The sequence below is a fragment of the Octodon degus genome, unplaced genomic scaffold (genome assembly GCF_000260255.1).
Source record: "Octodon degus isolate 3935 unplaced genomic scaffold, OctDeg1.0 scaffold00035, whole genome shotgun sequence".
NCBI classification, from domain to species: domain Eukaryota; kingdom Metazoa; phylum Chordata; class Mammalia; order Rodentia; family Octodontidae; genus Octodon; species Octodon degus.
Genome location: NW_004524611.1, coordinates 6,319,942 through 6,344,195, shown reverse-complemented (window position 1 = coordinate 6,344,195; position 24,254 = coordinate 6,319,942). Strand labels below are relative to the sequence as shown.

The 24,254-nt window shown below is 46.6% G+C and overlaps 1 pseudogene; it reads left to right on the top strand.

The window, feature by feature from the left end:
• The first annotated feature begins 2,655 nt into the window (after nt 1-2,655).
• On the top strand, nt 2,656-3,581 carry LOC101582558 (annotated as a pseudogene).
• Nucleotides 3,582-24,254: the final 20,673 nt, after the last annotated feature.

Here is a 24,254-nt window from a genome sequence, read left to right as displayed (position 1 = left end):
TTTTTGTGGAACCAGGGAGTGAACTCAGGTCCTTGCTCTTGCCAGGGAATCACTTACTCCACTGAGCCATCTCCCTGGCCCTCCTACATGGTTTCTTAAAACATGTAGTACAGAGTCTGCAGGGTCTTGCTACACAGATGGGACTCATAGTGATCCTCCTGTTTCTACCTTCCCAAGTGCTGGGATTACAGGCATGCGCCACCACACCAGCCTCAATCGCCAGCTCAGCAAGCCCTGGAGGCAGGGCTGACGTGGCATGCCTGGGATTGAACCCCAGACACTGCCTTCTGCCTAAGCAGGAGCTTTAGTCCACTGAGCTATCTGGCCAGCCTCTAAGTTTATTTTGTGGCTGGCTCAGCCCACCCTGGGGCGGGGCTGGCGTGGCATGTGGTGCCAGGGATCGAACGGCGGTCCCTGTGCACTCGCCTAAGCAGGCGCTTTAGACCACTGAGCTATCTCACTGCCCTGGGCCACATTCTTAAGCCTTATAAATTTTGAAAGAAGATCTTGCTCAATTGTTAAATTGCCCAAGCTAGTGTTAAACTTGCAATTCTTTTGTCTCAACTTCCCAGAGTGCTGGGATTACAGGTGTTTGCCACTATGACTCTCAATTGCTAAAACTCACCTTGGGTATAAAGACACAGTAATTTAGATTTGAAATTATAAAAAGGTCTGAAGAAGAAAAGTTTCAATCTGTCAAGAAGATATCAAATTGTAAACCTCAAAGCTCTAAAATAGGTGTGGTGGTACATACCTGTAATTCCAGCACCCTGGAAATCTGAGGCAGGAGGATCACAAGTCTGAGCCCAACATGGGCAATTTAGTAAGACTCTGACTCAAAATAAAAACTAAGGTCTGGGGAGATAGCTTAGCGGTCTAAGCACCTGCCTGGAAAGCACAAGGACCCGGGTTTGATCCCCAGTGGTGAGACCCTGTACCAAATAAATAATTTTAAAAAATGTATTTAGTACAGTGTCTACAGATCTCACTATATAGATGGGACTCATAGCAATTCTCCTGTTTTCAGCTTCCCAAGTGGTGGGTTACAGGCATGCACCACCACATCCAGTCTCAATTGCCGTCTCAGTGCACCCTGGGATGGGGCCAGCTTGGCTTGCTGGGAATTAAACCCCATCCCTGTGTCTGCCTAAGCAGGCATTTAATCCATTGAGCTATCTGGCTGGCCCATAAATAAATTTTTAAAAAATCAAATAAAAACTAAAAGGGTTGAGAATATAGTTCAGTGTGTTTAATCTCTAAGGGAAGAAAAAAGCATAAATTAAACCCAAAGCGGAAGGAAGGAATTAAAATATATAAAAGTGAATATAAATGAAATAGCAAATAGATATTGATAGAGAAAAATCAAGGAGATCAAATGTGGATTCTTGCGGGCCAGCCAAATAGCTCAGCCGATTAAAATGCCTGGAAGCAGGCACAGGAGCCAGGGGTTCAATCCCCGGGTCTGCCAGGCTGGCCCCACCCCCGAGGTGCACCTGGGGTGCACTAAAATGGGCAATTAAGACTGGGCATGGTGGCGTGTGCCTGTTATTCCAGCTCTTGGGAGGCTGTAAACAGGTAGATCACTATGAGTCTGATCTAGTAGTGAGACCCTGAGCACCCTATAGACCCTTTCCTAAAATACAAACAAAAAAAAACAAATGTGGATTCCTTGAAATGTTCAACACAATTGACAAACCTTTAGCTAGACTTTATTTATTTACTTAGTAATTTTGAGACAAGTTCTCGCTATGCAGTTCAGACTGGTCTTGAGCTCACTTTGTAGCCCAGGTTGGCCTCGAATTTGCAACAATCTTCCTGCCTCAGCCTCCCGAGTGCTGGGATTACAGGTGTATGCCACCATCCCTGGCTCTTTAGCTAGATTTTAAAGAAGGAGCCTCAAATTACTTAAATCATCACCCCCTGAAAAGCACATTATTTTCAGCTATCCTGTGAATAACTGTAAGTCAATAAATTGGGTGAGGTAGGCAAAATGGAAAACTCCCAGAAACACATGAAATGCCAAGACTAACTCAGGAAGAAATTTTTAAACATCTGATTAAGATAAAAACAAGTCACGAGGAAGCTGAACTGGTAATTAAAAACCCACCAAGAGAAGCAAAACACCAGGACCAGATGGCTTCGCTTCTACCAAATCTTTTAAGAATTAACATCCACCTCCTCACACTCTTCTGAATACACCAAAGAGAAAAGAAAAACACTTTCTGAGTCATTCAATTTCTCCAAGCGCTGGCCATATAGCTCATCAGATTAAAGCGCCTGCAGACAGTTGCAGGGGCTGGGCATTCGATCCCGGGGCCTGCCATGTCAGCCCTACCCCTGGGTGTGCTGAGACATAAATGAAATAGAAAACAGATATCGATGGAGAAAAATCAAGGAGATCAAATGTGGATTCCTGCGGGCCAGCCAAATAGCTCAGCAGATTAAAGTGCCTGCAAGCAGGCACAGGGGCCAGGGGTTCAATTCAATTTAACTGAGACTGGGCGTGGTGGCAGGTGCCTGTAATCCCAGCTCTTGGGAGGCTGTAAACAGGAGAATCACTAAGAGTCCAATCTAGTAGTGAGACCCTGAACACCCTGTAGACCCTTCCCTAAAACACAGAAAAAAAATTTTTTTCCCCAGTTTTGAACCCAGACGATGACCCTACAAGAAAGTTATGGGCCAGTATCCTTTATAAATATAGATGCAGAAATTCCTGATAAAATGCTAGCAAACAGAAGGAACATACACAGCATATTGAGAAGATTATACTCCATTACCGAGTGTGAGTTAGTCTAGGCATGCAGAGGTGATTCAACATATAAAAACCAATCAACGAAACCTTGTCCAGAGTCAGGCATGTAAACCAGCCCACGTGGCAGGGGCAGTGGCAGGAGCACCCTAGGGCTGGGAGCAGTGACCAGGAGGGAGCATGGGGTGACTCTGGCTGCGGTGGCCAGTGACAGCGTGAGCAGTACCCAGTTTGACAAGTTGGCATCAAGCATGAGTATAAGCTAGTTGTTCTTGGCTCTGGAGGTGTGACAAGTCTGCTCTGACTGTACAGTTTGTTCAAGGAAGTTTTGGTGAAGAATATGATCCCGCAGTAGAGGATTCTTATGGAAAGCAAGATGAAGTAGATGCACAGCAGGGTAGGCCTGAAATTTGGGATACTGCAGGAATGGAATAATTCACAGCAATGAGAGATTCAAACATGAAAAGTGGACAAGGCTTTGCTTCAGTTTATTCCATCACTGCACAGTCCACATTTGGTGATCTACAAGACCTGCGAGAACAGAGTGTTCGAGTTAAAAACACTGATGGTGTTCCAGTGATCCTGGTTGGTTACAAACGTGACTTGGAAGATGAATGAGTTGTAGGAGCAAGGTCAAAATCTAGCAAGACAGCGGAACAACCGTGCATTCTTAGAATCTTCTGCAAAATCAAAACTAAATGTTAATGAGCTCTTCTATGACCTAGTGTGGCAAATTAACAGAAAAACTCCGGTGCCTGGGAAGGCCAGCAAGAAGTCGTCATGTCAGCTGCCTTCATATACTAAGTGCGTTGTAGCTCTGAGCCAGGCCTGAAGAACTGTTGCCCAATTTAGCGGGGTCAGCACTCCAACTTTGTTAAGCCTCCTGACATCGTAAATGGACCTTCCTGGTGCGGCACCCATAAGAGGCAGAAGAAAGCTGCTCTGTCAGTTTGCACATTCTAATCACTTCCCAGTATCGCAAGAGAGATTTTAAATTACATAATAGTCCTAGAGTATGCAGCTGGTAAAACCAGAGGCTCCACCTGGTATCACAGCTAAGAGACATTTCTTCACCCACCAATGTCGTACATGTATGAAAATGGTGTACGGTACACTTTAGCACACCCCATACTTTGGATTGGAGAATACAATAATGCAAATCCTAAAAGCAACGCTATTTTAGCATAATAAAAGAAAGTCCAAAGATGTCCTATGCAGACTGCTCCAGATAACTTCGCTTCTTTGATACTTGTAGTTTACTGTATTTTTTTAAAATCAAGGTCATTATCATTGTATTGGTCAAAATAACCACTTTGATTAACACAGTTATGTAGTTTAATTTTTCAAATACTTGTAGAGTTACAAGGCCTCATTCGCAGTAACTGTTGCTGTTCTACTTAATCGTGCCTTGTTGCTTTGTATGCATTAATGTTTGGGTATAAAGATTGTGTGTCTATCCAACAGGGAGCCACAATATTTACACTGACCAATCTAGTGTCACAACTATTTTTTTTTTTTTTTTCAGAACTGGGGATCGAACTCAGGCCCTTGCACTTGCCAGAGAAGTGCTTATTCCACTGAGCCATCTCCCCGGCCCTGTCACAACTATTTTGAGGTGGCCAAATGGAAACTAAAAGCCTTAATTAAAGTAGCGCAAGAGCCGGTGAGATAGCTCAGTGGTCTAAGCACCTGCCTGGAAAGTGCAGGGACCGGGATTTGATCTCTGACCCCACATGCTGTGCTGGCTCCACCCCTGGGTGCGTTGAGCCAGCCACTGAGACTGGGTGTTGTGGTGCATGCCAGTAATCCCAGAATAGGAGGATCACTTGGAGTCTGAGCTGCATAGCGAGAACCTGTACCAAACACATTTTTTTTTTAAAAAAGTGGTGCAGTTTTGTACAACTTGGCATCAGTTGTTCAACAAATTTGGATTGCCATGCGAGGGCTTGCATTATAAAATAAAATCAATGCAATATAGCACATTAATAGGATAAGGGAAAGAAATGACAGGGCCCTATCGACAGATCCAGAAATCATCTGTAAAATCCAGCACCCTGCCATGAGCAGAGCACTCTGGAAGGGAATTTCCTTGACAGAACAAGAGTTGTACATGAAGATCACACAGCTAACACCAGACTCAGCGGCAAAGACTTAGAAGGTTTTCCCACTGAGATCAGGAACAAGGCAAGAATACCCACATTTGCCGGAATAGTCCATAGTCCTGGAATGTCTAACCAGAGCAACTGGGGAAGGAAACGAAATACACAGAAATGCAACTGGGAAAGTGGTATGGCCTGAATGTGTCCTCTCAGAATTCATGCATAAAATCCTAATCCGCAAGCGATGAGATTGAGAAATCGCCCAATTTATGGTATTTTGTTAGAGTAGCTAGAAAGGATTCAGACAGAAAGGAAGAAGAAAAATTATTTCTAACATGCTACCAAAATTAACCTGAACAATAAACTAAGAAAACATTCCACTCAAAATAGCATCGAAAAGAGTGAAATACTTAGGAATGAACTTAATCAGGGAAAAACTATAAAACGTTGCTACAAGGAGTTAGGGGAGGCTGAAATAAGCGAGACATCGTGTTCATGGGTTGGAATATAGTATTACTGAGATGCTGCAACTACCCAAGATGCTGTGCAGGTTCGAAGCAGTTCCCATCAAAATCTCAATTTTTTCAGAAGTGGGAAAATCCATTCTATAATCTACTAGAATCTCAAAAGACACTAAATATTCCAATCAATTTTGGGGAAAAGAAAGGGACATAAGGTCAGAGGATTCACATGTCTTGATTTCAAACTTACTAGAAAGTGTTGACCTAAGGACAGATGTGTAGCCAGTGGACTAGAACAGAATCTAGCAATACATCATCCCAGATAGGATCATTTGGTTTTTGACAGAGTTGTCAGGACCATTCAGTGAGGGGGAAAAAATCTCTTCAATAAAAGTGCTAGGAAAATTAGATTTGTAAAAGAACAAATTTGGGTTATTTCCTTACAGCATGACAAAAGGTCCTTATGACCTTAGTTTTGGCATTGGCAATGAGCATTTTTTTTTAATGCTGGGAACTGAACCCAGAGCCTTTGCATGCCAGAGAAGTGCTCTACCACTAAGCCACACCCCCTCCCTGACAATGGCTTCTTTAGTATGAAACAAAATATATGTGCAACACAAGGAAAAATAGGTAAGTCAGACTTCTGTGGCATTTAAGAGGTGGGTGTGGTGGTGCACGTCTGTAGTTCTAGTTACCTGAGAAGCTGAGGCAGGAGGATTGCTTGAGCCAGAAATTGGAGACCAGACTGGACAACACAGTAAGACTCCTGCTCCAAGACACAAGTGCCCCCAACACTTAAAGTTTTGTAAGTTAAAAGACAACCCAGAGAATGGGGGAAAATATTTGAAAATCTTATTTGGTAGGGAATTAGTATTCAGAGTTTAATATAATGAACTCTTAGAACCCAGTCATGAAAGGATAAGAGACCCAATTTATTGGGCAAAGGATTAGAACAGACAATTCTTCCATGAAGATCTAGGAATGGACAAAAAGTACAGAAAAGATATTCCCCATCACCAGTCACCTGAAAGCCACGAACTACCACTTCGCACTCTAGGACAGCTATATGTAACAGGGAATAAAACCAGAAAATAGCAAGCCTGGGCAAAGGTGAAGAAACTGACAAAGGAGAAAGTGAGTCCCTCATACATCCTCAGTGGCAATGTAAGACAGTTCAGTTGCTACAGAAAATAGTTTTGTAGTTCATCAAAAAATGAAATACACACACAGAGAGAGAGAGAGAGAGAGAGAGAGAGAGAGAGAGAGAGAGAGAGAGAAATGAAACACGGAACTACCATAGGATCCAGTAATTGTAGTCTTAAACATCTTCCCTTAATTAATTGAGAACAGGGACTCAGGCAGATACTTGTAGGTGGTGTCCACGGCAGCATTATTCACGATAGGCAAAAGGCAGATGCAGCCTGCCCGCCCACCAACGGATGAATGAATGCAGAGGGTTTTACCTGCCAACAGTGCTGGCCAGCCGTGGCAATGAATGCAGTTCTGAGTAGGCTGCAACACGGATAAGCCCTGGCTGCATTATGCCACATCAGCTGGTATGAATTCCACTGACATAAATATAAAAAGCAAGTTGACAGAAACAGCAGATAGAACAGTGACTACGAGGATGTGTGGGGGCTGGGAAGCTGCTGAGCTCCTGAATGGGGTGATGCAATCGTTCTGGGAACAGGGGAGGTGGTTGCACAACACTGTGAGTGTACCTAACGCCACTGAGTTGTGCCCTTAAGAATGGTTCATATGGCAACTTTTATGGGTACGCATTTCATCACATCTTTATAAAGGAGAAAATCGCTAACCAGTGGCTCTCTTTCCCTGGTGAAAGTGGGTTTCTTCCTCCTTGAATGGAATCACCACCTGGCCACACCGGTGTGCCCCTCCCTGCAGCCCTGCGGGCATCCCGGGCCCTGGCTGCTCCAAAGTGAGAGGCCACCCCAGGTGAGGTTTCGGGGAAGACCTGTTCAGACAGCCAGTGAGCGAAGGGATGCAGCGCTGCGGTGGAGCTCGGTTTATGGGGCTGCTCACCTCCAAGTTCTGCCATTATGTTGGGGGCGGGTAGGAGGAAAGATGGTGGAGGTGAGAACTTGGCTGTGGTCCCTGGGACATTTGGTTGCCTAAAAGCAAAATGATGCAATGCCTGCTAAATTTTTGAGGGGAAAATCCCATAAGCCTTTGAAAAGCCTTTGAGTGTTCAAGGAAAACATAGTCCCTGGGCCCCCAAACGTTATCAGCAGAAAGCAGGATGTGGAAGGTGGTGCCCACTCCAGACCACCATGCAGGTGGTGGCCAAATGGCCTGACAAGAAGCCTGGTGAGAATTCGAGTTCATCCTGGAGGCAGATCTGGCATCCCATCTAGGAATACAAGTACTCAAGCAAGGTCTACTCAGTGAGATTTCTCTTGTTGATTTGGACATGTCGCTGTGTGCCATTCTTTCTCTTTCCACAGGGGAGTTCTGATCATGGATATTGCTATAGTTTGGGTCTTAAGTGTCCCCCAAAGACCCATGTGTTAATAAAAAGTTTGGTCCCCAGGATGGTGCTATAGGGAGATGGTGGAACCTTTTTAAGAGGTAGGGCCTAGCAAGAGGTCTTCAGGTCATTGGGAGTGTGGCCTGGAAAGGGATCACGTGAGCCCAGACCCTTCCTCTTCTCGTTCTCTTCCTGGCCATAAGTGAGTGGTTTCGCTCCACTACATACTCCTACCACCATGTACTGTCACAGGGCCAAAGTGACCAACAGACTATGGGCTGAACCCTCGAGGACTCTGAGCTGCAAATCCCCCCTCCCTTTGATTTTTACAAGACATGGCCTCAATAAGTACTTCAGGCTGCCGGGCTGGGTGTGTCTCGGTGTGTTTTTAATTGGATTGAGGTTACTTGGCGTTCCGTATGCTTCAGTTACCTGAATGACAGATTGTTTCCTCATATTTGGGAAGTTTTCTGCTATTACTTCTACCCATATTTTTTTTAATGTCATTTGTATTGACTCCTTCTTTCTCATTGATGCCTATTAGTCTCACACTGTTCATCTTTGCATCATCTTGCAGGTGAAGGATTATTTTTTCCTGCATCCTATTGGTTTTTAAGAGATCCTTTCTTACCTTTTCACTAGTTGCACCAGCGTCTTCAAGATCTGAAACTCTTTGGGCTGGTGAGATGGCTCAGTGGTCTAAAGCACATACTTAGAACAAGCTTAGCTAAAGCACAGGGACTGCGGTTCAATCCCCCAGCGCCACATGCCAGCCAGTCCCGCCTCCTGGTGGGCTGAGCTGGCCACACACACACACACACACACACACACACACACACACATAAATTAAAAAAAAAAAGATCTGAAACTCTGTCTTCACTTTCACTTAAATGGTTTTGCAAGCTTGTGATTGAGATTTTAAATTCCTCTATATCTCTTTGACTCTGCTTCATGCAATCTATTTCTTTCCTGTATTGATCATTCAAGGAATCTGTCATTTTTCTAATCTCCTCTATTTTTTTTTATCAATGTCTTCTTTAGAAGCAGTTATTAATTCTTTTACTGTAGTGTTTTTTCAGATTGGGTTTCTTCCCTATGTTTCTGTAGTTGATTCTTTACTTCAGATGCTATGAGTTCCGAGAATTCTTTTTTTATTTCAGAAAAGAATTGTGCTCTGAGTTCCTCTATAACTTTCTGCTGTTGCTTATTTACTATCAATGCTATTAATTCATACATTTGAGCTGAGCTAGTAGAAATGAATTCCTCTCTGAGTTTCTCTATGACTTTCTGCTGTTGCTTATTTACTATTGATGCTATTAATTCATACATTTGAGCTGAGCTAGTGTCCTCTGCACTTGTTCTGGATGGGCATTGGGTTTCCTCCATATGTTTCTGCATTTGATTCTTTACTGCAGATGTTATTAATTCAGGGATTTCTTTTTTCATTTCCAATCTGAGTTCCTCTATACCTTTCTGTAGCTGTTTCTTTATTTCAGAAGCCATTGACTCATTGATTTCAGCTGTGTGATTCCCAATTTGTTCTGTGTTAGTGTCCTCTGCACTTGTTATGGGTTCTGAGATTGCATTTTGCTCCTTCTCATTGTCACTTTGTGTAGCACTGTCTTCTGACCTTTGTTGTAGAGCTTTGGTGCAGTTATAACCTTGGCACCTACTGAAGTTCAGGTTCAGATCTACAAAGTTTGGATTTATCCAGCTGTGCCTGGCTTGGGTCTGGCTGCTGTGCTCAGCTCCTTCCTGCTGCTGCCCTTGGGAATGAATCTGTTGTGTCCCTTTGGCAAGATGTTCTGCTCCTGGACTAGCTGGGTGTTTCTGTCCCCTACTCTTTCTGCAGGGATTGCAGCTGCAGGGTTTCACCTCAGGCCTGTATGCCAGGCCTGAGCTGAGTCTGGAGGGGACAAGGTGGAGTAGAGGGGAGAGGCAGCTCTCCCACACACTCACCAGGCCTGGGCTAGGACTGGATCTGGCAGAAATTCTCACTGGGTGGGCAGGGTAGGGGGGTGCTGCAGAGTGTTGGAGGGGCCCCAAGGGGGTGGAAGAGGGTCTCGCCAATGCTGCACCTGGGCTGGGACCGGTAGGTCCTGCCGGTGTAGGGTAGCCGGAAACTCTCCCACACACTCAGCGAGCCTGGGCTAGGACTGGATCTGGGGGTTACCGGAACGCAGCAGAAATTCCTCCCAGGCTGGGTGTGAACTCACTGTGTAGCCCAGGCTAGGCTCAGACTCATGGTGATCCTCCTGCCTCAGCCTCCTGAGTGCTGGGATTAACAAGCAGGTACCACCACAGCTGGCTCTATTCTAATTTAGTACACATACTGCCCATACAAGCTGCACATCCACCTTGTGTTTAGCTCCTGGGGATCTCACCATCTAACAAAAAAGGGGAATGACCTTCAAACTGGCAAAGCTACAGGGGCTTTGGGAATGGACAGGTTTTCTCTAGAACAACAAGATAAAGTCTCTTCGGCATCTTCTCTGCAGCCTGTGGGGTAGAAGAAACACAGTTTAGAGAGAGGCCTTGGGACTCACAGAGGTGTGAGTGACACAGGTGACTCAGAGCCAGGCACACAGAGAGGCTCTTGGTACCTGAGGCTGAGGCAGGCCAGCAATGTGCAGAACAGCGACCCCAAATCCTACGCACTTGGGAAGAGAGGCACTGCACAAATAGCATTGGGCTGAAGAGGGACTCTCCCTTGGGCTACAGGCCTACTGGGGATTTGAACCCAGGGCCTTCACCCCCAACTTCCCCGGACCTTTTAGATTTTTTTATTTTGAGAAATATCCACTAAGTTTTCCAGGCTGGGCTTGAACAATCCCCCTGCCGCAGCCTCTCAGAAAGCTGGTTTTGCAGGCCTGAACCACCACGCCTGGCTGAATTTCAGACCCTTTGTAAATGACCGACCTGGGGAGATGTGGCTGGAAAGTGTGGCTGCTGGACATAGTGGGTGCAAGGAAACATCCTCCCCTGACTGCACTTCATAAACACTAAGTGGAAAATCAACAAGCAAAGCATTTCTCGCAAGATGCTGAAAACCTTAACAGAGACAATTCAGTAAACAAGAGGAAAACTGGAATACAATAATCAATAATGACACAAACAGAATTTTTTTTTTTTTCAGAACCAGGGATTGAACTCAGACCCTTGCGCTTGCCAGGGAAGCGCTTATTCCACTGAGCCAACTCCCTGGCCCTCAGAATTTTTTTTTTTTTTGTAGTACTGAGGATTGAACTCAGGACCCTGCGCTTCCTAGGCAGATGCTTATTCTACAGAGCTATCTTCCGGCCCTAAACAGAAATTGTTTATATAGAAAACACACAAACAGAAACAACAGTAACTTGATTAATAAATCCTAGCCTAGTTTTCTTAAGACAAGCAACCAAACACCCACTAAAATGGGGATGGTGGAGCACACTTATAATCTCAGCACTCTGGGAGGATGAGGCAGGAGAAGCACAGTTCTAGCCCAATTTGTGCTATTTAGAGACTGAGCGGCACCTTCTCTTAAAATTAAAAAAAAAAAAAAAAAAAGAGTGGGAGAGAACTAGAGATGTAGCTGGAGGCGAAGTTCCTGGGTTCAATCCACCATACCTACCAACCAACCGACAGACAGACAGGTAGGTAGATAAATAAAAAAGATAAGCACTTGGTGTTGTGATGGAGCACAACAGAGAAGATATTATTAAACAACTTCAGCAATGAAGAAGGGATTTAATCACAGAGAACTTTCCATGCCAGACTTAACATTTTAAAAATAGAATATAGATTTTCAAATAATATCAAATGATCAAAATTGAGAAAACGTAAAGGATAGAAGAAATGTTAACAAACAGCAGTCCTGGAAGTCTGTCTTGGAGGTGGGGCCCTTTTGCAACTGATGATGTGAGGACCCCTCTGTGGTGCAGGTGGGGCATGCAGTGGCTTGCCTGGAACCCCTGGAGCCCCACCCCTGTAGGAGGCTGAGGCAGGAGCAGCTCTGTGCTAAGGCCCTGGGTTCAATTCTAGTGCCACAAAAGAGGAGAAGGAGGGGCAGGCGGAGGCCGGTGCAGCCTGGTCCCACCTGCCCAGTGACGTGCGGGCCCCTGGGGTGGGAGAGACACTTTCTTTTGCAAGGTCTCTGGCTGCTCAGGGTTGGGTGGCACTGGCTCCGGCCTGCCACACTCAGGCTGGACCCGCATACCTCAGCCCACGCGTGCCTGTGGAGCTGGTTTCTGGGAGACACAGCACCACAGGTCCCCTCGCTTCCTGCTTCTCTGCACAGTGGGGTCCGCCTGGGTTTCTGGAGCTTGAAGCGACATCTAGAGCCAGGCGGGAAAGGTCAAGAGGATCAGAGAGGAACCTCCTGCCCCTGGATTGTTGGTCCAGTGAGATATTCAAGCCTACCGAGCTCTGTGGATTTGGGCCTCAAACCCTGATGAACACAGGGGTGTTAAGTTATTGGCTGGGGGGCTGGTGAGATGGCTCAGTGGTCTAAAGCATCTACTTAGAACAAGCTTAGCAAAGCACAGGGACCGCGGTTCAATCCCCCAGCACCACATGCCAGCCAGCCCCGCCCCCTGGTGGGCTGAGCTGGCCACACACACACACACAAATAAATAAATAAATAAATAAATAAATAAATAAATAAAAATTAAAAAAAAAAAGTTATTGGCTGGGCTCCAGGAGAAGAGCCCTCGAAACAGAGGAGGGGGCATTTGAGACAGAGCCCGAAAGCCCAATGGGTGCCTTGGAAGCTGTGGGGGCAGGAGCAGGGGCGGGGGGGGCTCTCTGCACAGACAGAACCCCAGCTCTGTGCTGGGCGAGGCAAAGGGCTGCTGCAGCGGCCTTCACTACTTTCTGTGGAGCAAACACTGCAGCCTGGACCCCAGATCTGCCCAGAGAATCACCAGAGCTGTCTCGCTTCCCCAGCAGAGCTTCCTCTACTTCGACTCCTGGGCCACCTCAGCCAGTGCCTCTTCTCTGCGTTTCTGGGGAGTGGGGACCACACGGGTGACCTTTGCAGCCACTGTGAAAGATGCTTGGGACCTTACTGACCCACGACCGGATTATGCTGGAAGATTATGATCCTCCACGGTTTTCAAGGAGGAAAAGCACAATGATATCTGAGAATTCCTCTAACTCCTCAGATGCCACTACACTGTCTAGATGCAGCCTCCGCCAAGTATTTGCATTTGGAACACCAGCTACCTAGTGACTTAGCCCTTAAAGAGCTCGGTGCCGTGCGGGCTCACCTGTGTGCGTGACTGCTGGGTTTCTCATTGCAAATCCTGTAAGGAAGCAGTGGGGCCTGCTGGGCCGGGTCCTCCCTGCTCAGTGCTGCTGCAGCTGCCCCCAGCTGGCTCCTGTCCTCTCCAAGGAAGGAGAAAATACGTCCAAGGCAGAGAAAATTTGTCCCACACCACCTACGACCTGTACTAGTTTTTTTTTGGTACTGGGGATTGAACGCAGGACCTCGCGTTCCCCAGGCATGCACTTGCACCGCTGAGTTATCTCCCTGGGTAAAAATTTATTGTTTACTTGAAATTCAGATTTAACTGGCCATCTTGAATTTTTTTTTTTTTTTTTTTTTTTTGTTTGTTTCCTTTTCAATGTCTGGCAGCCCTAGTCTGTCCCCAGGCCTTCACAATGGATGGATGCAGGAGTAATGTGCTGGCCCGCCTGGGGGAGGGGTGCTGGACATCACAGGCTCTGGGACCCTCAGCCCAGGCTGTGATTCCAAGACGGTAGACAGTCAGTGTGACTGCGGTCCTGGAAGTTGGCCTCCGAGGCAGGCCTTTTGCACCTGATGACACGAGGATCCCTCGCTGGTCAGGGACACGCAGTGACCGTCCCTGCCACACGTAGCTGGCCTCTGCCTGTAGGACTTCATCTGGCCATGTTTTGAAAGGATTTAGGAGAAAAAAAAGACATAAGCCAGGTGTGGTGGTGCTTGTCAACCCAGCACTCTGGGAGGCTGAGGCAGGAGCAGTTTAGTGACTTGTCCAACCATCCTCAAAATGCAAAACTGAGAATGCTGAGGTATAGCTCAGCATGACAGCTGTGGACTCAGTCTCCAATACCGCAAAACGAAACAAATCTGTCTTTTATGGAAGAGGTGCCCACTTTTCCTAATGCATTTGCATTGTGCTAGGTAGTATAGCTAACCTGGGGAGGATATAAGAGATTCAGGAATGCGTTGCCCTATCATGCGTAGCAAAAGGGCCTGGACAGAGGTGATTTAGTTAAGGACCCTGAGCTAGTTGCGAGGGCCTAATGCCGGCATCCTCATCAGATGGGAGGGGCAGGGCAGAGGCCCAGAGGCTGGGCTGGGAACAGAGGGAGAAGGCACGGCTCCTCCCGTGGACAACAGGAGGAACCCTGGGTCCAGGAAGTGGCCAGCCTCTGCAAGCTGGAAGAGGGGAGGAGATGGGTTTTCCCCAAGGGCCCCCCCAAGAACCAACCCTGCTGACACCTCTGCTTTAACCTTGGGAGACCCAGTCAGACTCCAGTCCTGTAAGACAGCAAGCGTGTGCTGTTCTTAGCTCCTAAATTGGTGGCAATTTGTTATGGTGGCAAGCAGGAGGCTCCCATGCACATTTGTGGGAATACACATTTTTTTTTTTCCAGTACTGGGGACTAATCCCAGGGCTCAATCTACATCTCCAGCCCTTACTCACATTTTTTATTTTGAGACAGAGTCTCACTATGTTACCACACTACCCAGGCTGGGCTTATACCTGCAGCCTTCCCGCCTCAGCCTCCTGCAGTGCTGGGGCCACAGGCGTATGCCACCATCCCTGACCGGGACACACAATTTTATCTCGTAACCACCATATGCACCAATGTGTCTGTGTCATAGATGTGACTCTGGGTCACTGTGCCGCCCAGACACGCGTCTGGGTTCTCAGCGCTGCCAGGAGAGTAGGCAGCACCCTTCCTTCCTGCTGCCCCAACCTCCCAGGGCTGTGGCCCTGTCACACTGGCCACCTGGCTCAGGGTTCTGCATGGCAGCCCCGCCAAGGACCCAGGCAGCAACTGTGAGTCTGTGCACGGCTTCAAACTCCAGAGGTGTGGCCCTGGTCCCAGTCTGAAAATTCCTACTCGCATGACCTTGGATGTGACAGCTTCTGCTCTGTCACCAGAGAGCAGGAAGAGATGTTTAGTTCCTTTCTACAGTGGCTGTGAGTCAGCCAGCTAAGCCGAGGGGACACCCAGGGGACAGGGCCACAGGCCCAGGCTCAATCCTTGGACTCGCGTGCCTGAACCCCGTGTCCCCCCTCCCATGAGCTGTTCCGAAGCCGAACACTCAGATAGGAGGGCTCCTTCCTCTCCCAACAGCTGTGAAGGTGGACATCACTGTCCAAATTAGTAACCGGCCACAGATGCAGAGAGTGGTGGCCCCTGGGTTTGCAAAGGAGTCACCCCATCCCCTGAGGCCCAGCACCACCTCCTCAGGGACAGGCCCACAGGGAGAGCAAGGGGCCATTGCATGAACCTGACCTGGGCCTGTGCTGTGGCAAAGCTGTGGGGATGGAGCTTCACTGTGAGAACTTGGAAATCCCCAGGGGATAGAAGACCACACTTCTGGGCGGGTCATGCAGGTGTGACCTTGGACACTACCCTGGTCCCTGGCCCCTTCCTCTCTGGCACTGTCCCTTGCTCTGCTTCCTGGCCATCATGAACTAGGTATTTTTGCTCCACTGTGCCCTTCTGCCATGAGCTCCTGCCTTGGAGCAACTGACCACAGACAGCCCCCCAGGACCACGAGCCACGCTAAACCTCTCTGTTAAGCTGTGGCTGTTAGGTGTTGCGTCTCCGTGATGGAGAAGCTCACTACTACAAGGACAGCCAGCTGTGGTGGTGCACACCTGCAATCCCAGCCCTCAGGAGGCTGAGGCGTGAGGATCTCCATGCATTTGTACCCTGAGCTACAAAGTAAGTTTAAGCCTGTTGAACAATATAGCAAGACTCTGTCCCTCCCCCACATCAAAAAAAAAAAAAAAAAAAAAGGCAGTAATGGAAGCCACAGCCACAAGTAACTTGGGCTTTGTACACCTGGCAGCTTGTGGAGGTACAAACAGGAACTGGTAAGTCTGTGGTTCTGGGAAGAAAGTGGGACATTTGAGTAAGGTCATTGTCTCTGCACCTGTGAGCAGCTCCTAACTGCACTGGCGCTCTCTGTGTTCACTGAACCTGAGTTTGGACTCATGGGACCCTACACACACACACACACACACACACACACACACACACACACACACTTGCATGCTCCGGGGCACAGCTGGCACCTCCAGTGAAGCCACAGCACAGACAGCAGTGGAGCTGAGCCCTGGGCCTGCGTGGAGGGGCCCCAGCGCCTGGGCTTTCAAGGGGAATTGACTTGTGCGTTGCCTGCAATGAGGGCAGGAGTTTAAAATATGTGGAAGGCAGAAATGTGAAGACAGGAAAAATCCCTCTTCTTCCCACTGACAAGGCCTAGCCCCCCACGGGCTGCAGAAGGACATTGATTTGTCAGCTTGTGCTCAATGGGCTGCTCTTCGTTGGTTCTGGGTTCCTGTCTGTGAGACTTCGGTTTCCTGAAGATCAATTTGTCTGAGACTCTCACAGTAGAAGAGAGAGCGGGAGAGAGGGAGAAGGGGAGGTGCAGGGAGATGGAGAACAGGACAGGGATGGGGACTCCATCAAGACAGAGATGGAGACGGACACGGGACTCCTGCTATCTAAAGCACCCGGCTCACAGTACCTGTCAGGGCCACTGTGCCTAGAAAGTCACCCCTCAGCATTCTTGCAAGTCAACCCAGCTTTCTATGACAAGCTAAGCACAGCTTCAATGATCTCCTTGGGCCCACCTACCAAGAGACCCATAGAAACCGAGCGCCATCCAATAATTTCGTGGACCTGTGGAAGGGCTGTAGTGAGGGCAGGGGAATGTGCAGACCAGAAAGTCCTCAAGGGGGAGCCCAGGACCCAAGTTTGGGCCACCTAGAAGTGAGGGATCACCACAGGCTGGCAAGCAACGCCAGAGTAGTGGCCGGAAGAGACGGACACCCGGAAGCCACAGCCAGTGGGAAGGTGTTGTGAGGGAAGGGGGCCTCCAGTAGGAACAGGCCTCTTCCCGGGGAGCTGATGGCCACATGAGGGAGCCCCTGGACATGGTATTGAGGTCGTGGCTCCTGAAGATCACAAAGGAATGACCATGGTAAAATGTGCAAGTTGGTCCAAGCAAGATGACTACTTATAGTCAGACGAATGAAAAGAATGAAGCACTAAATCGATGAGAAGGGAAATGGGATATTTTCTCCTGGGATTCAGCATCAAAAGACCCAGAGCTGATGTCTTGGGAACAACTTTGAAGGTGTGAGGAAGGCACTGTGCAGTGCGCCAAGGTCACGGGGTTGGCAGGGGCAGCACTTCTCAGGGACATGGTGGGTCTGAGAAGCTCAAAGGGGGCTCTGATGCGTAGAACAGCGCTAACACCAAGTCAAGGGTGAATTCTTGTCCATCTAGGATGGGGCCTGGGAGTGGGCATTGCAGCTCCACAATCAGCCACTGACCCTGGGACCTGCTGCCTGTCACGGATAGTATTGTTACTCATCTTGCTTTTATTTAGCATTCGAGCTTCTGTTCTGCTCTGTTCTGTTCTGAGGATGGAACTCAGGACAGTTGCACTGAGCTACATCCCTAGACACCTGCATCTATTTTTCTGAGACAGGGTCTCACAGTGTTGCTCAAATTCTTGGTTCTCCTGCCTCAGCCTCCCCGAGTGCTGGGATTATAGCCATGCGCCACCGCACTGAGCTGCATTTGATATTTTGTTCATCGTGATTTTTTTTTCATTAATTTAATCTTTTATAAATGTCACATTTAGAGGATTAATACAACCTTTTCAGGACCTGGAATTAAGATACTTGGAAAGCAGCTTGGTAAAGAAAAAACAAAGAAGCAGATCTTTGGGAATCAGGAGGGCGCCGAAAGGAAAACTAGAAACTACAGAGAAACTGGCAAAATGGAGAAATGATGAGGCAGTCTGGAAAGTGAACCTCTGCTCCTGGGGAGGGGGCCTGTCTCCACTAACACAGGGTAAGCCCGGTTATTAGAAATGATCAAAACAATGTGAAATTTTAATCTGGAAGTGGTGAAAGTGGCTCCTTCCATGTGACAAAGTAGGGGCGAAGAAGTGGAGTGCAGAGCCCACCACATTTGAGAACGTTTAATCCGGAATGCCATGGAAGGATTAATTGTGTAAGACTGAGTGGCAGAACACCACCACCTCTGGGTTTCTGGAGTCACCTACCACAGTGAATAGGTAGAAGAGGGCCACAGGCTTGGGGTAGACATAGACACCCTACACCAGAAGCTCAAGTTCAAGCCAGGAAGGACACGGGGGTTCTGCCCTCCCACCTGAGAAGCCAGGATGGTGATGAGTGGCCTGAGGATGGGGCTGAGTCTGAGGAATGAGTGCTGGTCTGCAGTCCTGTAGAGTGGTTCGCCCACTCCCTACCTTTTCTGCCTACATCTAGTACACAGTCAGTGGTCAGTTTGATTTCCGCATCTACAGTGTAATCAGAGACGCACCCTGGCTTGAACAGTTGCCACAGCCGGAGGTGTATGGACAGAGGGGCTTCTAAAGCAGGGAGGGGCGCCCATAGGCCATAAGGCTAAGTGGAGAAAGTCATGACTTGGGGCACAGAGAGGGAGGGACATGGAAACCAGGAGTGGCCGGGGTGGCCAGAAACTATTGACCTACCACGCCCAGAAGGAAAGGCACAATGGACACGGAAACACATAGACTAATATGAGTATGGAAGCAGACTAGGTCTTAGTAGTGATTCACTAGCCCTTCCACAGATTTGGTGGATTCTAATGCCGTAGACTCTAGAAAGAAACCACTCAAAAAAGAGAGAATTTTTGGGGAGAAGATCATTTCTCTTTAATCTTCATTGGTTTTGTAGGGGGGTAGATTTTTTACATTTTTACTCTTTTCTTTTATTCGTTCTTTTCTGTTAATTTGTTTATTTGTTTATTCATCTAATTTTTTTTTCTGTATTTAGGACAAGGTCTATAGGGTCTACAGGGTCTCACTATGTAGCTCGGACTCATAGTGATTCTCCTGTTTTCAGTCTCCCAAGTACTGGGATTACAGGCACATACCACTACGCCCAGTCTCAATCACCGTCTCAGTGTACCCCAGGGTTGGGGCCAGCATGGCACACTGGGGATTGATCCCCAGCCGCTATGCTCTGCCTACGCAGGCATTTTATATTTACTTATTTATTTTAGATTCTCCAAGCATGGTTTTAGTATTACACATTGCTACCCTTAGTGTAACTGCTTACTTCACAGATATCAGCATATATAGTTAGTCAGTGTGAGAATTCTACCAATTACCTGCTATTTTCAAAAACCTGATGGAGATTCTCAGGACCATTGCCTTAACCATCTTGTTTATATAAATGTATGGTTTTGCCCCTATTATGTTTCCTAACTTTTCTCCTTGCCCTCTCTTCGTTGTTTAATCCTTAAGTTCTCCCTTTCCATGTAACTGTGTTATACCTTTCAATTTTTATTTCTTCTTTTGAGTTCTTGCACTAGGTTAAGCAGGTGCTTTAGTCTGCTGAGCTATCATCTAATGCTATTAATTTTTGTTGTTGGTGGTGGTGGTGGTAATGAGAGCTGAACTCAGGACCTCACTCTTTCCAGGCAAGCACTGTGCCACTGATCTATATTCCCGGCCTATTAATTTTGTTTTACTCTTCAAAATAATCATCTATCTCATTTCTCTCAGCATCTTTTTTTCTGAAGTTTAAAATTTTACTTCTTTCATTTTTCCCACCCGACCACCTTTGCTAGTATTACTATTACACTTCATTCATCTTTAGATCTTTTTTAAAAATAAATTTCCAACATTTTGTTTATTTATTTGTTTATTTTTCAGCGGTACCGAGGATTGAACTCAGGACCCTGTGTTTGCCAGGCAGGCGCTTATTCTACTGAGCTATCTCCCCGACCCCCGTTATCTTTAGATCTTTAGTTGACTCTATGCCATCATTTTCAAATTCTTTTATATAGTTAATGACGGTATATTTCTTGAATTTAGTAGGTATTTACCGTATTTCAATATTGTAAAGGGTGATAGAGCAGTAGCTGTTACTGGTTCTCATGGTATGTCAATATCTAGCATCTTGGAGTCTATTATTGCTGCTGATTCTGTTGTTATTACCTGAGTGGCAGAGTAGCTGTTACTAACGGGGCACTGTGTGCCGACACCTGGTCGGGTACCTCATTAACGATACTGCAGTTTGTGTCCAGAGGACTGGATGGTGGGCCAGCTGTGCTGGGTCTCACCCTCCCAAACTTACAGAGTTGGTTGGATCTTGGTGATGCCAAGACATTTTTTGTTTTTTACAGGGTGTTCAGGGTCTCACTACTAGATTGGACTCATAGTGATCCACCTGTTTACAGCCTCCCAAGAGCTGGGATTACAGGCGCGCGCCACCACTCCCAATCTCAATTGCCATCTCATTGCGCCCCAGGAGCGGGGCCGGAACAGCAGGCCCAGGGATTGAACCCCCAGCCCTTGCGCCTACTTTCAGGTGCTTTAATCCACTGAGTTATTTGGCCGGCCCTAAAGAAGACTAATCTAAGGTGAACTGAAGTTAGTGAAAATCGGAAGACAGCACAAATGGCATAACAATCCTGCTTGCAGAAATAACAGGTAACTTTCCAAGTAGGAGGAAATAATTCATTATACACAGTCCTAAACCATGATCAGAAGAGAACTTCTCCATGATACATTATAGTCAAAACCCCAGAAGTCCAATAAAATAGTTAGAGAAAAGTAACAAATTACCTGTAAAGGCAAACCCATTAGAATTATAGCTGGCTTCTCAATACAAACCTTAAAGCCCAGGACAACATGGACTGCAGCATTCCAGGCCATAAAATAAAACAACTTCCAACGGAGACTGATATAGCTTGCAAAACTATCTTTCAAAACTTATAAAGAGGGCTGGGGAGATAGCCCAGCAGTCTAAGCGCCTGCCTGGCAAGTGCAAGGACCCAGGTTTGATCCTCAATATCACATGTCCTGCCAGCCCCAGAACCCCAGGAGCAACATGTCGGCCACTGAAACAGGGCATTGTGGTGCACACCTGTAATCCCAGCGCTGAGGAGGCTGAGACAGGAGGATCACTATGAGTCCAAGCTGCATACCAAGACCATTTAATAAATAAATAAATAAACAAATAACTTTTTTAAAAAATTAAAAACTCATGAAGAAATAATGTATTTGAGTGACAAAGAGCATCTTAAAAGTTCATAACCATCAAATCATCTTAAAAAATTCTCCAGGATATTGTAGAAAGAGACAGTGCAGTCAATAATGAAGTCAGAAAGGTAAGATGCACAGTAAAGCTCATGAAGCATGGGGAGGGGGAGGGAAAGAAATGAATCAGTAACCAGAAAATAATGCAACAACAGAAATAACTCGGTGCCATTCAATAACTCTCAACGTGAATGGTCTTAACTCCCCAAAGACACAGACTGGCAAACAGCTCCCCAAAGTAAAATCCAACGGTGTGGCATATACAGGAAATACATTCAATCCAAAAAGCACTTCATAGACTAAAACTAAGAAAACAATACTTCATGCCATGGCAGCCCCTGAACAAGCACCAGTCATGAGATATAATTTCGGTCAGAGCAATCATCAAGCTGAAACTGATCAGACAAGGGAGAGAAGGCCTCTGCATGTTGGTTAAGGGAATCCTTCCACAGGAAGAGCTAAGAACCAGCACACCCAGCCTCAGGAAACAAGCACTACTGGTCCACCGAGGAGGACAAGCAGGCCCGCACTGCACACACGTTCATCTTCCCCAAACCTGAGCAAGCAGGCCCTCGGCAGATGGGTGATCCCACCGTCAGGTGAGCAAATAGGCTTGCGCCAGACACGCAGGGAGCCTCCCCTGATGCAAGTGAGCAGGCCCTCACCAGCTGCTCAGGGCCCCAACTCAAGCAAGGAGGCCCATGCCAGAAAGCAGCGTGGTGAGCTGTTGAATTTAGTAGCTGAGGAAGCGGCTCTCTGCATAGATGGTGACCCTCCCCCGCTGCTAGCAAGCAGGCCGGTGACAGAAGTGTGGCTCCCTCAACGCGAGGGCAAGACCATCCACCAACTCCAAGCAGCCTCTACAGTTTGCTTCCCCTTGGGATGGGGCAGCAGAGGGGGTGACTAGCCAACTAACTGAGCCTGGAGGAGGGCGCTGCCTGGAGGGAGAAGGGAGCGAGGAGACTGAGCCATCACTGACGCTGACTACAACAGCCTCCTTCACCCCTCCCCCACGGCTACATCTAGCAGAGACCAGAGGGCTGATTTCCCGTCTACCAGCAGGGGCAGTGACAGGCCTTGGCTTGGACGGTAGCCGGAGTCTAGGTGAACAGGCAGAAGGGCCTCTGGTGCAAGGGGCACCTTAAAGATCAATGGGCCCTAAAGCTTGACGGAGAGAATTGTGACTGGTTAAATCTCAAGACTATGGATCTTGGAAAGAAAGCACTCATTCAAAAACACAGGTTTTTTTTTTTTCTTTGACAACTTTTTTGGATTTTAGTTATTATTACTATTATTTGTACTGTTATTATTATTTTTTTGGAACCAGGAATTGAACTCAGGCCCTTGCACTTGCCAGGCAAGTGCTTATTCTACTGAGCCATCTCCCTGGCCTATTACTATTATGATCTTGTTTTTATTATTTTATCCTTCCTTCATTGGGCTTTTTAGGAGCTTGGGGTTTTTTCCTTCCATTTTTTTTTTTTTTTTCACCTGTTAGTTTCTTTTCTCTCCATTTCCCCTTTCCTTTTTAATTTTTCTCTTCTTGCTTGCTTGCTTGCTTTTGTCTTTTTGAGACAGCATTTCACTATGCAGTTCAGGCAGGACTTGAGCTCACTTTGTATCCCAGACTGGTCTTGAACTTGCGACAACCCTCCTGCCTCAGCCTCCCAAGTGCCAAGATTACAGGTGTGTGCCACCATGCCCAGCCTTCTTTCTTATGTTTATTTTATTTTAACCTATTTTTCTCTTCATTTATTCTTTTCCTTCTTTTTCTTGTTTGCTATTTTCTTTTTGAGGTTAAGAATTTTTATTTATAAAATGGGTGTAACTGCGTTTTCCGCCTTTATACAATAGCACCCAATTTTCATTCAACCTAAAAAGTTTCAGAAATTACACATTGTGAAAGCCCCTTCCAGCCTTCCACACAGCAGGTAAGAAAGGGCCCTTCCCACCAGTCCCGAGTTCATCTGGCAACCGCCAGTGGAACCACACTCGTGGCAGTATGGACAGTGGAACGCAGTGTTGCATCGTGGAGGGCATTTCCTTTTATCAACACAAAAGACAGAGAGAGAGAGAGAAAAGTACCCACACGGTAGTTCAAGCTTCATCACACATTCACTGGATTCCAAGCTGGCCACATACACGCTCAAGAGTGTGGCACGGATGTCACCCTAGTGCCTGGCAGCCTACAGAATCACACGTTTGAGGCCAGCCTGGGCTCCACAGTAAGTTCAAGGCCAGGCTGAAATATAGCAAGATCTTGTCTTTAAAACAGAAAACAAACCAAAAAATAGGTGCTTAAACACAAGCAGACAAAAAGTAAAAAATGCTACATATGTATAAATAAAGACTATGCATGAAGGATTTTATACTATGCCTGTTTTTCAGCTTCAGGGAACTAAGCCTCTTCTTGCAGCGAGTAAGCCAGGGTCTTATTTCCCACATTCAATTTGTAAGAACATATAATTCACAAAACCCCACAAAAATATTAAAATAATTAGTACAATCACAGCTCCTATTTGCTATTAATTTTTACAAAGCATGACAAGATTAAAAATTAGGGATACCCTGCAATTTAAATACACTCATCTTCAGGTTGAAAGCTTTGGTTCATTTTTACATTGTTCTTAACAATAATGTTGTCCTCTATTTTATTCTTGTAACCAAAGGTCTGTTAGAGCCACCCTTTTGGCCAAATGTTATGTATCACCTTACTGGCTCTTCATTTTTAATCCAAGCATAGATCTGGACAAAAACTTTTAACAGTAACACCTATGCTACCTTCCCAATAGTAGACTGCATTGAAATTTGTCTTAATCCACCCAGGCAATGTCTCCAAACACAAGCAAAATGAAGATCAAATTTCTGCCAAACACAATACACTCCCTGGGGCCAGCCCCCAGTGCAGTTCTCAGTGAAGCCTCCTGAGCTTCATTTTAGCTGGCAGCATTTCCATCCATACTCTGATTTTCCATCCTATGATCACAGTCTCCAATACAGTTTACAGCATACAAGGGCCATCTCTTTGGCCAGTCTCTTAAAAAATTTCCAAATTAACAATAAAGGTTTTTTTTTTTTTTTTTTTTTTTATGGCACTGGGGATTGAACTTGGGACAATGACAAAGTTTTTTAAGTCACA